The sequence below is a fragment of the Muntiacus reevesi genome, chromosome 10 (assembly GCF_963930625.1).
Source record: "Muntiacus reevesi chromosome 10, mMunRee1.1, whole genome shotgun sequence".
Classification (NCBI taxonomy): Eukaryota; Metazoa; Chordata; class Mammalia; order Artiodactyla; family Cervidae; genus Muntiacus; species Muntiacus reevesi.
In genome coordinates this window covers 55,269,964-55,284,186 of record NC_089258.1, presented here as the reverse complement: position 1 = coordinate 55,284,186, position 14,223 = coordinate 55,269,964, and the positions used below count along the sequence as shown (strand labels likewise).

Here is a 14,223-nt window from a genome sequence, read left to right as displayed (position 1 = left end):
GAGGGTGGGCAGGGACTGCCTGAAGTAATTGCAAATAAACACGTTAGAACGGTTATAGGTCCTGTAATATGAAGAAAACACATTCAATTGGAATCTAAGAAGAATTATATAGGTACAACATTGTGGCTTGAGAATTTCCCCAGACCGGTGGGCTTGTGAATGCTTCAGATATATACCCCTGTGTTTTTGATGACACCAATTATCAGATCTGGATTTGAACTAGAACATTAGGAGACAGGAAGATGAGCACTCTTGAGGAATGAAAGGTTTTTAAATCTTAAATCATCGCTTGGGTCAAGATGAATCTCAAGAAGACTGATATTTGGCACGCTCATTTCCCCAGATAAATACTATGTAAATTGGTCACTGATGGATAGCATTTATTAAAATTCCAATTTAACATGCTAATTAAGCCATGCCTATCTATAAATATCAGATACAGGTTAGGTAAAATTTTTTATGGGACTACATTGGAATCTTCTACATGTATAGCTAATTCTACCTTTTCTGAATACAAAACTAATTATTTTCAAATTGGACCAAGACATTATTCCTTGAGAATGATCAAGGGCTGACTTTGACCACAGCTGAGCAGCAGCAGCAGCAGCAGCAGCAGCCCATGGGGAAGGAAAGGGAGAGATGGGATTTTAAACAGTTTCTATTGCTAAAAGTGAAGGATGGTTTCCATATATATCTTCCTAAGAAAAGGTACAAGGTTTTCTGGCCACACCCATCCCTGCATTAAATCACTGCCATCTTTTCAATATTGGGGTCCACTGAAGAATCTCATACCCAGACACATAATAAGGCACACATTGAACGTGTATTTTCATTTCCTATCGTTTGCCATATTGCTGCTGTCAGGAATAATTAGCCTTATGGATACTGCCTTCTATAACTTAAGCATTTCTTGTCTGAGATCTGCAGAATTCCCTGCAGTTCCATGAGCAGACACTATCAAATATGTTGAATTATGTGGCTATTTTATGTTGTGAATAAATAACCACATGGAATCATACTTGTGCTGTTAAATGAATTTTACTTATAACTGAATTTAGTTCTTTAGGCATAAAAGCCTAATGACTGCACACCATGAAAAAGATTTTTAAAAATGCATGAACCAAATCAAATCAAAGCAAATTGTGTTTTAGAAAAAAAAAGTCCATGCGTGAGCTGTTACTTCAAATGGGCACCAACTTAGCTTTAATATTAAGAGCTCTTCTGACCTCTTGCTACATAGGCCCAAAGCTTTGAAGAAAAAGTAGAGTTTAACCAAAACTGGGATGATTATCTTCTTGTTAATGGTTAAGCACCAATCCATATTTTCAGAGATGCCCATAAAAAATCATAATCAAACACTTTTAGCTGTGTTATATATGTGAATATGATAAAAACTAACAGTGAGCACTTTGTATGACTGTCACTATACTGAACATTTGACATATACCATTTTTATTAATTTTCTAAAGCCCCAGCGAGAAAGTAATATTATTATCCCATTTTACAGATGAGGAAACCAGAGGTCAAAGAGCCCACATGGAGTGTCAGAGACGAAACCCAGCCCCAGGTCCTCAACTCATTTCACAAACACTTAGTATCGACTCATTAGTAAAAACTGGCAATAGCAATGTAGTTCACTTTCGAAATAAGATTCGTCAGGATAATCCACACCAAGGACTTGAAAACATGACAGTCAATTTTAAAAACTGATCATTTGTGGATGTGGGAGCAGAAAAAAAGAAGAGGCGCCACATCTGATTCCTCCTATGTTTTGAAGCAGCTTTTAGAGTTAAGGGAACAAGTAATACAGGTTTCCCTGGTGGCTCAGCGGTAAAGGATGTGCCTGTCAATGCAGGAGACACAGGTTCAGTCCCTGGGGTGGGAAGATACCCTGGAGAAGGAACTGGCAACCCACTTCAGTATTCTTACCTGGAAAATTCCACGAACAGAGGAGACTGGTGGGCTCTAGTTCATGGAGTCCCAAAGAGTTGGACATGACTGAGCAACTAAATAACAATAGGTCAATATGTATCTGTCTATCTAGAATTTAGTTTCTCTAAACAGACTTTGTTAAAAACTATACAATTTATTATGAAACTAAACTCAGCATTATATTCTATTAGTAATACATGTATGAAATGTGATACTTCATTTTTTGTTTCTGCTGTTTTCCAACTAAAGTTACTTTCTAAATAAATATTTTCAACAGTTGTTCTGAAAAACTTGTCAGGTTACTTCCACTTTTACTGATATTTCTGTTAATATAGACTTCCCAGGTGGCACAGTTGGTAAAGAATCCGTCTGCAATGCAAGAGACTTTGGAGGCGTGGGTTCAATTCCTGGGTTGGGAAGATCCCCTGGAGGAGTAAATGGCAACCCACTCCAGTATTTTTGCCTGGAAAATCCCATGGACAGAGGAGCCTAGCGGGCTACAGTCCATGGGTTCTCAACGTCTCAGACACAACTTAGTGACTGAGCATGCACGCACACACTTATATATAATTGTTCTTTTTAAAATAACCAATATATCAAAGAAACTGTGTCACTGAAATTACAGTACACTGACATCAATTGGTACATAATAATTGTACAATTAGTTTAGTTACATGCTGTAAATAAAATTTGAGACTTTATCTTCTGTTTTGTAAAGTGTTATTTTGTCAGGAGCACAAAAATCCCAAAGAGCTATGTGGGCTCTGTTATAAGCTAACATAAACTTTATTTTAAATCATATTTCCAGGTCCTTTTTCCAGTAAAGTTCACTTATCATTTACACTGGAACAGAAATAAAGGTTTGAAAAAAAGACATACTAAAGGCCAATTCATAATTTTTCACAGATGTCTACAGTAAATCTAAAAGGCTAGTATAATATGTAGGTGATCCTTTGATCCAAACTACAGAAAAATCCACCCACAATATAGCTATTTATTTCACAACTGTTTGAAATGACCCACATCCAAATTCATTTCTAAAAGGTAAGTTTTCTTCTTTATTTTTAGAAGCATTATGTTATTTCACCAAAATCACAAATGGCTTCTGAAATCTGATCCATGATGAAGACTTACGACACTTCATCTCCCATCGGTCACATGTGTTGTGTGTCCAAAGCACTGGGTCTGATTTCTGTCTTATGGTGGATGACCTTGGGTGGAGGATGACCTTGGGCAGCAGCATGCTGAGTCCTCCACAGCCCAGGCAGGCAGGAAGGAGGGGAATAGGATGTGGATGTGTAGAATGAGGTCTGGACGCCTTGCAGGGGGGCAATCAAGCAATACACTGTATCCAGAAGGCTTACCGGGCTTGAGCCATGTGCCAGCAGACACCCAAGTGGGAGGGATATGGGTAAGGAAGAGAGGTCATTCCTCTCTAGGGGTGAGAGCAGGACAGGCCCAGGGGCACAAAGCTTTGAGAGAAATCCAGACAGCCAGCAAGAGGTCGGATGATGATGGCCCACACTCTGTCTGTGGAGTGTGTTTCTCTCTGAATAAATCCACATCTTACCTATCACTTTGTCTCATACTGAGTTCTTTCTGCAATGAGACATCAAGAACCTGAGCTTTATTAGGACCTGAAACCAGAAGCGATTCAATCATGCAGGGCAGCACATGGTGATCTGTGACTCAGAGATGCTGCCATGTCCAGTGGAGAGAGACTCAGAACACCGGAGACTCATGAACAATACTGAAACCCCCAACAAGTGGAAGAAGTTAGCATTCTTCATTCCAGAGAAGATCACAATTTGATAATCTCAAGAAACTCATCAAGAGACCACCTGAGGCCAGATTAAAAACTGCAGGCCCCGCACACACCTTGATCCTTGTTCTAAACTCCTCACCAAATCCCACTGGGTTGGGACACAGTTTCGAGGTCATTAGCCCCACTGTGGCCCTCTTTGCATGACAAAGCAATAAAACTATTCTTTTCTATCACCCCTATCCCCCCCCCAAAAAAAGAGGTTGGATGGGGGTAGGGATGCCAGGAACTGCGTACATAGCAAGAGCTGAGGGCCCAATCAAGCCACCGAATGTCCAAAGGCAATGTTACAAGTGGGTGTGTAGCAGTGTGTGGAACCCTAGTTGTATGTGAGTCAACCTCCACATGGAGATGTACAGGAGTGGCCAAGAAAGACGGAGTGTCACTCATCCTTGGCAGGTTGGACACAAGGTCCAAAAACAGCAAGACGAATTCCCAGGCTCACCCGGGGATGGCAGCGTTTATCCATGCTGGCAATTTATTGGGGTTCAACTTATTTGTAGCTTTTGACAATATGAATGCATTGGGGGGGGGTGCTTTGAAAGTACATAGATATGTGATAAATAAAAATGATTGAATTGTTTTAAATCCTTCAATCTGGACTATTTGTTTCCAGCCATCATTCTACTCACTCAACTCCAAAGCATATTTTTGTGTTAGTTCTCAAAAACTAACAACTAACTCAGATGTCAAAAAGCCAGGCCATAGATCTTTGGAATTAAATATACATAAGCAATTTGTTTTCTTTGTTCAGATGCTAGAATTTAGTCCATTGATGGCTAGTGATGAAGTGATGTGGTCGGGTGGGTAGTTGTCTGTAAAGGCACTAGCTACCTGCAGGTCAAATCCCTCTTGCAGTGGAGAGAAGACAGAAATCACACAAACGCCTAGTGCTCAGTTACTCAGACCCTTTGCGACCCCATGGACTGTAGCCCGCCAGGTTCCTCTGTTCATGGGGTTCCCCAAGTAAGAATACTGGAGTGGGTTGCCATTTCCTCCTCCAGGGGACCTTCACAATCCAGGGATCAAACCCACATCTTTTGCATCTCCTATATTGGCAAGTGGGTTCTTTCCCACCGTGCCGCCTGGGAAGCCCTACTGGTTAAACTTCTAGAGTCACTCTTCAAAATTTATAATATCAAAAAATTTCCAAAGAACCCATAGGTATTAAGATCATTTTTGCAAATAGTTTATCAGGTCTTTATTGACAAACAAATCTGGATAATCAATATTAATTTTTAAAAGTTTTAATTAAAATGTTTTTTCTAAACTTTTTGCTCAGGAAAGTAGATTTTTTCCCCCCTGCTAGTCACAAGGATAATTAAATTTTACCCTCACCAGAGGGGCGGGACAGTTCTGTCTTTGGCTGTAAAGGTGGCAGGGATTCTAATTTACTATTGACAGTGGTTCTTTCACTTTGATAGATGTAAATTCAACTTCATTTATTGAATGCCTATTATGTGCCTGAAACACCTTAAATACTTTGGTTTGAAATGCCATTTATAAACCTCACAGGGCAAGACTAGTTTAAAATTAATGTAGAAAACTTTATTTCCATTGTTTAAAATACTCTGTAGGGGAAAACACACTGTGGGCAAATTTCTACCTGGTATCTGCCTTGGTTCATAAAAACAAACAAACAAATGAGTGTGCTGAGGGGCCTGCTGGGGCAATGTAGGAGTTTACAGGGGATCATACAAAGGTACACCTTAAGGACTGCCTGAGAAGAAATGAATTCTCTAGAAATGGGGAGGTGACGGAGAATAAAGAGAAAAACAGGTAGAGACAGAGGCTGACAGGTAAGGAAATCTCTAGTTACAGTGTATCTAGTCCTGTAGGCTTGCAGTTTCTGGGTGACAGCAAGCTTCAGGGGCTGTCTCTTTTAGAATTGGCACAAAGGGAATTAGGTCTTTCAGAAGACAGAGAGGAATTGAAAGGCAAAATAAGGGCATCTATTTATTTGATGCAAACCAAGGTGACTCTAGCCCCCCACGGCCATCCCACCGCAGTCTGAAAATCCTGACCACATTAAGGCAAGTGTCCAGGTGAAGAGTCGGACCCAAGACTGCACAGGCGTTTCAGAGTCTAGCTTCCCTGATGACAATTTGACTCCAAAATAGAAACCACTGTGAAAATACGTGGAACTCCATGTTATTTTTGGCCAAAGGCCTTTGCAAGATCTTCCAAAAAGGGTTTGTACAATGTGATTTCCTTCACATGAATTTTAAAGATTAAGGCAGAACAAGTTAGAGTATTTTTGAATTAATTTCATAATATTACTCATTAGATCAATATATCACAGTGTCATTTTAACTACAGAGTCCAATATAGCTTTCAACCAGATGATATAGGTGTCTAGAATTAGTAGAAAGGCTCTAACATTTAGGTGCAAGTCTAGGTTGAATAACTGTACCCTTCTTGCCTGTGTTCTAGAATCGATGGTGGGTAAATTTCTCTTCAAGAAATTTCTGGTAGGGTTTCAGAAGGATAGTTATAATGAGGACTTTTCTAACTGGAAAAAAAAGGCAGTTAGATTAGTTGTGACTAACAACAATTTATGATTAGTGAGCAAGGTCCTAAATTATAGCAGCATATTCACTCCATAAAAAGCTTATTCCATTGCTTGCTGATTTTTTCTAGCAACTTTAATAAAAAAAAAAAATGTAGTGTCATAATCAGCAATAGGAAAATCCGTGGCTGTGATTCAGATAAGCAGGCATCTTTTTGCCCACGCCTTAGGTGATGTGAAGAGACACCGCTGAAATGGATGATAAAATGGGCTCAGTGCAAAAGAAAAGAACCTATAAAGAACAAAGCAGCTTTGATAGTTTGCAGACTGAAACCAGTGAAAACACATCACAGTCCGCCCTTCAGGGATTTCTCCACTTGTCTACAATTTCTCTGAGAATTGGGAAATTCAGGTTCTGGACATAGCTCTTCTGATGGGCTGTGTAATCTTGCTAAATCTTAGTTTATCTGGGCTTCAATTTTTCCCTCTAAAAAGGGGAATATCTCTCGGGTCTTCTGAATCCTTTAAATGGCCATGCAAGAATTTCTTCGTACCCCTTTAATGTTCTAGGATAACAGTTTTCAGTTCATAGATATTTCTATTCATTTCTTGTTTTCTTCACGTTTTTCTTTTATCCATCTTGATTTTCCATTGACCTGATTGTTTGTTTGTCTGTCCATCTACTCACAGTATAAAGATCAAATTTTGTTTACTTTGAAGAATGAGTAAAGAGTAAAGAAAGAGTAAAAGGGGTCAGTCGTTTCCATATGTTGACATTTTAAGGCAGATGTGATTTAGAAAACAGCTGTTCTCAGCTTTATTCTACTCCATATTTTAACCTCCCATGTGTTGAGATACCAGCCTCAATCTACTGTCTGTTAGAGATGAGAGGTTCTCTTTCATAAGAACAGCACTGATGATTAATGAAGCCAAGAGAAGTAGTGAGGCATGCGCGAGCCCTATTATTATTATGTTTGTTATCATATTGTTATCATATGGTTTGTTATTATATCGTTAGTGGCAATCACATCTATTTATTCTTCTCAGCTAAGATTTACATCTCTTGCAAGGTCTCTTGTCTTTCATTGCCTCTGTATCCTTTCAACAACTTCAAGTAAGGTGGGCTACAAAGAGAAGGCTCTGGGAAAGTATAGGTTAGAGCAGGGGTCCCCTACCCCCGGGATCTAATGCTTGATGATCTGAGGTGGAGCTGCTATAATAAAAATAACACTTGCAATAAAGTACACAATTAACGACCCTGATGCTGGGAAAGATTGAGGGCAGGAGGAGAAGGGGGCAAGTGAGGATGAGATGGTTGGATGGCATTGCCTGCAATGGACACTAGTTTGAGCAAACTCTGGGAGATGGTGAAGGACAGGGAAGCCTGGTGTGCCGCAGTCCATGGGGTCACAGAGACAGATACCACTGAACAACTGAACAGCAACAATAAAAGAACACAATAAAAGTAACGTGTCTGAATCATCCCGAAACCATGCTCCACCCCAGTCAGTGAAAAAATTATCCTTCATGAAAATGGTCCCTGGTGCCAAAAAGGTTGGGGCCACTGCCTGAAAGCACATCACTGGTTTCCTGCATTGAAGAGATCACAGAGCATCACCAAACGTTAGGACCCAGAAGAAACTTACAGCTCCTTGTGGAACCCTCTTGCCTTCCTACAGTGAAGCCAGTGAGTGTGACCCCAAAGACAAACATCTCCTCTATTTATTAGCAATTCTAAATATCGCTAACATGACCACCTCCTCATATTTCATTAAGCAAAAAAGTAGAGAGAGGCGTTAAAATCTGCCTAAAGGCATCTATCAAAGTGAAAGAACCGCTGTCAATAGAAAATTAGAATGCCCTCAACCTTCACAGTCAAACACTGCTGCCCCGCCCCCTCTGATGAATGTGAAATTTAATTAATTATCATTGTAACTAGCAGGAAAAAAACAATCTACTTTTCCTGAGCCTAGAATTAGAACGTGTCTAATTTTCTATTTCCTTTTTTTTTTTCTATTTCAAAAGGATTGAGATTTGTCAAAGAGTTAAATATATATCCATATCCAATTTTCCTCCAATTATGAAGAAATAAACCAACTTCAGGGCTTTCTATTACCTGGTTCAACAGTGACTTTGGTGCCTTTCGGCTCTCCTGAGAGAGTATGTAAAGATGATCTTTCTCTGCAGAGACAGTATCTACTCATGCCTAAAAAGGGAAGATTTGAAAATTCTTAAATATTCTCTTCTGCCTTTTCCCCTATCCTATTTCAAATCAATTTCCTATTTTCTCACATTCCTCCCGGCTGGCAGCTGCCCCTTCTGAGCCTTTATCTGGCGGGAGGAAGACAGGCAGGCAAGCAGTTGCCTGTTCACTTGATGTCGGTCCTGTTCCCAGGCTGGAGACAGAATGTCTGATCTCCATATTGTTAGCAGCTTCCAATTGCCCTCATCTTCAAAAGCATCTAACACTTGGGTCCACAGGCTGGGGTCCCCTGTCTTTCTTTTCAGTGGGAATTAAAACCTTTCTGTTCTTTGAAAGAAGACTTCTGGAAAAAAAAAAGAGAAACAGTCATAATAACCAACCCATAAGTCAGGTCACTAAACGAAAAAAAATATTCACCTGCAGTGTAAACACAGAGGATGGAAGAAGTCATGTAATAAACACTGTATTTGTCGACTGTCTGAAGCAAGACAGCTGAAGAGAAATAGCTTTCAGTCTTGCAAGGACTCCCCTGAACAACACCAGAACTTCCATAAAACCATGGAACTGATGAGGGCCACCGGCAAAAACCACAAAAAAGATCTCCCCTTGCCCTCCAGCACAGACAGCTACTTCAGTGAAAATGGCATGTAGCCTTGATGTGTTTGACTTTGCATCAGATGCTCCTTGGTATACATCCAGAATTATATTTTTATAGACTTCAGAGATCCCAATGAAAGAAAGCTCGTGTCCTAGCGCTTCCCATGGAAATGCCCCCATCTTTTCTGTATCCATTGTTGTACTGATTCCTGCTGAACTGATGTGCTCAGACCTTTGGCTCAGCTCCTGTGGCTGCTCTCGCCACCCCCTTCTTCCCCTGCCCCACAGAGGTCCAGCCCAGCTAGGACGAAGGACTGTCACTCTTGGTAAGGCTTACTGAGTTCTCTCATTTGACTTTCTTTCCAAATGGATTTCTAAGTCCTTTTTATTTTTTCTTATAGTGCACAGGAAAAGAAAATCATCATCTGGTCTAATCTCTGAAATAGAGTCTTATAAGCTCCAAGAAAACAGGGAGAAAAGGCCAGTTTAAAAATAAAATATACTGATACACTATTCTTCTAGTTTTAATTCTAAGAAGTATGATCATTAAGTTCTAAATAACGTACAAGATACACATTTCCATAAACCAGATCCCTCTTCTGATTTCTCTCTCTTTTTTTTTTAACTCCAAGTTGTTACCATTAGAATAGTCATCTCCTGTCCCTGGGTGAGAAATAGCGGGAAGACTTCTGTTTTCAGAAGTACCTCTTTCATCCATGCTTTTTCTTTAAATTTCATTTTATTTAAATTTCCAACTTCGGAATCTCATCACATCTACCATAGATGCATCAATAGCCTGTGCCACGGTCCTTGCATGCCTACTCCAAACCACATTCGGGTCAGACCTTCCAATGACTTATTTGCAAATGCTCCTCCCATGCTCAAAGCCTCACTGGTTCCCTATTGACTACAGAATAACCCCCATCACCAACTATTATCCAGGAGAACCATCTTAGTCTTATCTCACACTTGACATAGGATTTTTCTCAAATACACCTCTCCCCCTTTCCTGCCACTTTGTCACATCACTCCCTCTGCCTAGATGTCCTTCTTTGGTCCCCCCCCTACTCCATCCTTCCTTTCTCTCTCTCCGTACCCCCTCCTTTTATTTCTCTCTGATTCCCATAACCACTGCCATCTCACAAGGCCTAACTAACCAAGTATGAAAGCGCCAGTTGCTCAGTCACGTCTGACTCTTGGGGACCCCACGGACTGTAGCCCACCAGGCTCCTCCATTTGTGGGATCTTCTGAGCAAGAATATTGGATGCTGTTCCTTTAACTTCAATTGCCTCACCAGGCTTCCCTGGTGGCTCAGAGGGTAAAGCGCCTGCCCGCGATGCGGGAGACTCAGGTTCGATTCCTGGGTTAGGAAGATATCCTGGAGAAGAAAATGGCAACCCACTCCGGTACTCTTGCCTGGAAAATCCCATGGATGGAGAAGCCTGTAGCCTATAGCCTATGGTAGGCTACAGCCTATGGTAGGCTACAGTCCATGGGGTCGCAAACAGTCAGACACGACTGAGCGACTTCACTTTCACTTTCACCAGGCTCATAGCCAATCACTTAATGGCTTCAATAGTATGTCTACAGGCATCTAAAATGCAACATGTTCAAAGCTAATATAATCATCTTTTAGGAATTCCCTGGTGGTCCAGTGGTTAGGACTCCACACTTTTATTGCTGAGGGCCCAGGTTCAAGTTCTGGTCAGGGAACTAAGATCCTACAAGCTGCCCAGTGAGGTCTAAACAATAAAATAATATAAAAATAAAGACCTCATCACAGCTGAACCGAAACCCTGACTCTGAGTAGTTTTCCTTCAAAAAAATGAAATGAAATAAAATAATCATCTGCCACAAACTTCCATCTCTTCCTGGATTCCTGGAGTCAGTGAACAAAAAAATCTGTGTCCATCCAAACGCTCAAGAAACTTGGAAGCGGTTTCTTTTACCAGTACCGCCTTCCCCATTCGCTACACTGAATCTACCTGTAGGCCCGCCACCACTTTCACAATTTCCATTACTACCATGTCTACTTCCGTTGATGCATCCATCATTTTTCACTTGGATGTAACATCATACCTGCCTCTATCCTTACCTTCCTCTCACATTCTTCACGCTCCATTCAGAAAAATCTTTCAAAAAGGTGCAAATCATGATACCAATTTCCTGACTGAAAAACTCTGAATGACTCCCCACTGCCATGATGATAACACCCCAATTCCTAAGTAGAGCTGATGAGATACTCTGAGACCTCACAGCTCCTTGTACTTTCAACCACAGTGACAATTGCTGGCACCGTGCATAGGATATTCCTAATCTTTGGACTAGCATCCATCTTCCCTTAGCTAATAGCTAATAGAATTAGCTAACAGCTAATAGCTTCCCTATTTTTCTTTCAGTCTCATCTTAGATGTCTCCTCTGCCTGACTCGAAAGCTTTCCTGTCTCCTGGTGGCTAGATGTCAGTTGATTATTGCATAGTCACCAAATTAAGAAAACATAACAATCACAACACTTATTACATTCTACGTATTGCCTTAAAGTTACAGAATTGGAGAAGAATATGGAAACAGAGGCAGCATCATTATTTCTGACAGGCACTGGCTGCATGTTAATTTGCAAAAATTCTTTTGAGTCTGAAAGATGCAAAGATTATCCTCCCGTTTGTGGAATATGAACAGTCATAAAGTCTTCAAGTACATTCATACCTGAGTTCAAATTCTGTCTCTTGGGACTTCCCCGGTGGTCCAGTGGTTGAGAGTCTGTGCTCCCAGTGCAGAGGGCAGGGGTTTGATCCCTGGTTGGGAGCTAAGATCTTGCAAGCCACACACTGAGGAAAAAAAAATATCCTGCCTCTTCCACTTACTAGATGTGTGATCTTGGGTAAATCGCTTGACATTTTTAAGCCTTGTGTATGTATGCAAATTAGGAATAATACCTATGTCACTGGATTTTTGTTAAAGTTAAATGAGATAATCTATGAAACATATGTATCATAGGGCTTAAATATACTAGAAATTCAAAAGCAGGGTTCATATTTCATTCAACATTCAATCCCTAACAGTATTAGCTATGTGTAGACACTGAATAAACTGGCCTACCTGAATTGAATTTGTGGCAGATTTTGAACTACGGATTAATTACCAACTGTAGCTGTTAGATAATTATTTGATCCTACAGTAATAAAGGTTTATAAATTTGCCAAATGTCAAGGCCAATCATTTGAATTTGATCTGTATTGGTAAGGCAAAACAGTTCTACTCCTTGGCACTAAGAGAAACGTTAATTCAATTAATCACTATAGGCAATAAATTACTTAAAAAACTAATACTGGATCTAAAGAATTTAAAATGTAGGTGTGATATAAGTGAAGACAAGTATTTAAGCATTTCTATTTTCATCATACTCATTTATATCACATGAAGAAATTGCTTATGCAATTTATATATGAACATGGAAATAAATTTCATAATCAAACATAGCACTCAATCACTGATTTAAAAGCTAAAATTAAACAATTTTCATGGACACAAATAAAAATTAGAGTAGGTTATTAATGTCCAACAGTGCCAAGCAATGCTTAACAGTCCTATAATATCATGGAATTGGAGTATAATTTAGAAATGGAGGCAGTGTCATTGTTTCTGACATGCATTTGGTTGTATGTTAATTGGCAAAAACTCTTTGATTCTGGAAGATACAAAGATTAGCCTCCTGTTTCTGTAATATCAATAGTCACAAAATGCCAAATATATTTCAGCCCCCCCCCCCCCAAAAAAAGATGGGAGTTGGTTAGAGTCTTTGGAAGAAGTTGTCTCAGGATCTATTGGGTCAAAAGATAGACTATATTTCCTAGCACTGGGAAATATTAGACTTGACTCCCTGTGTGCCAGAGATATTTGCACCCAGACTAAACAGTATTTATCCACTGTGCTTACTGGAACAGGGAAGCACTTATATCAGTCCAATCCCCTTAATAAGAATTAGTTTCCATCAGAGACAGGAAAACTAATGATACAAATCATTCCCCTTATTATTTTCTTTAGTATTATGTACTTCCTCTTGGAGAAATTAAAATATTCTGCTTGGAAAATTTAGCAGAGTGAAATATTTTTTAAAGGCATCATATATTTTTAAAAAATCTTTGTTATTTTAATGTACGCAGTTATAACAAAATATATGGGCTGCACAAGTCACACAAAGCTTCCCAAAGATCCCTGTTTCTGGCTTCATGGCATCATTCCTGGAACTCCGTCTGCAAGTGATTGATGGAATTAAAAGTTGACCCAAAGAAAACCAACTATTGGCAGGGCCAGCATCCAGTAAACGTCTGTCAGGATTGCTCTGACCAGCATGGGCTGCACTCCGCTCTAGATGGAGACTAGACTCCATTGACCAGATCCTGCTTTGGAGAAGCTAGGTCTGCAGATAAAATGGGGGAACATCGACCAGCAGTGGTGTGAGAAGCAGAAGCAGAGAACTGTAACTCGGTAGCGATGGGTATTTCTCAATGCTCCCTCCACCCCCCTAAAGCCTGGCTCAACCATTGCTCATGTGTTGCAATTGACATTTGTTTCTTCCAGGCCTATGGACATGGGTTTCTGTGTTTCTCTCTTTCTTTGCCAAGTTTCCTGATCATACTTCTTTACCGCCCAGATAACTCGAGTACCTCTAAATCCTTATATTCCAAAAGCACCCAACGCAGCATCCACCAGCATTCTGACTCCAGGCTGGGTTTCTCCATAACGTTGATTAGTTAATATTTACTCACAAAAACTGAGCTTATAAGAAATGTCTCTTTAAAAATGTGTTGTATTAAAAAAAAAAGAAAAAAAAATGTGTTGTATTTAGAGCAAATACATTAGCATACTTTTTTTTTTATTGCCAAAATGTTTTGAATAATCATCTGTCAATCACATTTCCCTTTTGTGGGAAGAGAAAGGTCAGCAAGTTGGCAAAAAAAAAAAAAAAAGTGACAGCTCTGGATAGGGTTTTGGTAGGTGGGGATAAAAAGTCACTTCTCATGTACGCAGCTGCGTGTAATGAATGCAACATGTTTGAGGCCTATTCTTGGATCAGTTCCCCTACATTTTAAACTCAACTTTTCTTGGCAAGGTTTCTGGGGCCATACTGTGTATGTGTCTGAATTCCTTCAGCCAA

The 14,223-nt window shown here is 40.0% G+C and overlaps 1 protein-coding gene and 1 non-coding gene across 4 annotated transcripts in view; one reads left to right on the top strand and one right to left on the bottom strand.

The window, feature by feature from the left end:
- TENM3 (teneurin transmembrane protein 3) overlaps positions 1-14,223 on the bottom strand; it is a 442,567-nt gene that overhangs the window by 329,900 nt on the left and 98,444 nt on the right. The window lies entirely within an intron of this gene.
- On the top strand, positions 10,705-10,777 carry TRNAK-UUU (transfer RNA lysine (anticodon UUU)). The gene has a single exon. It is a non-coding gene; the product is annotated as a tRNA-Lys (tRNA).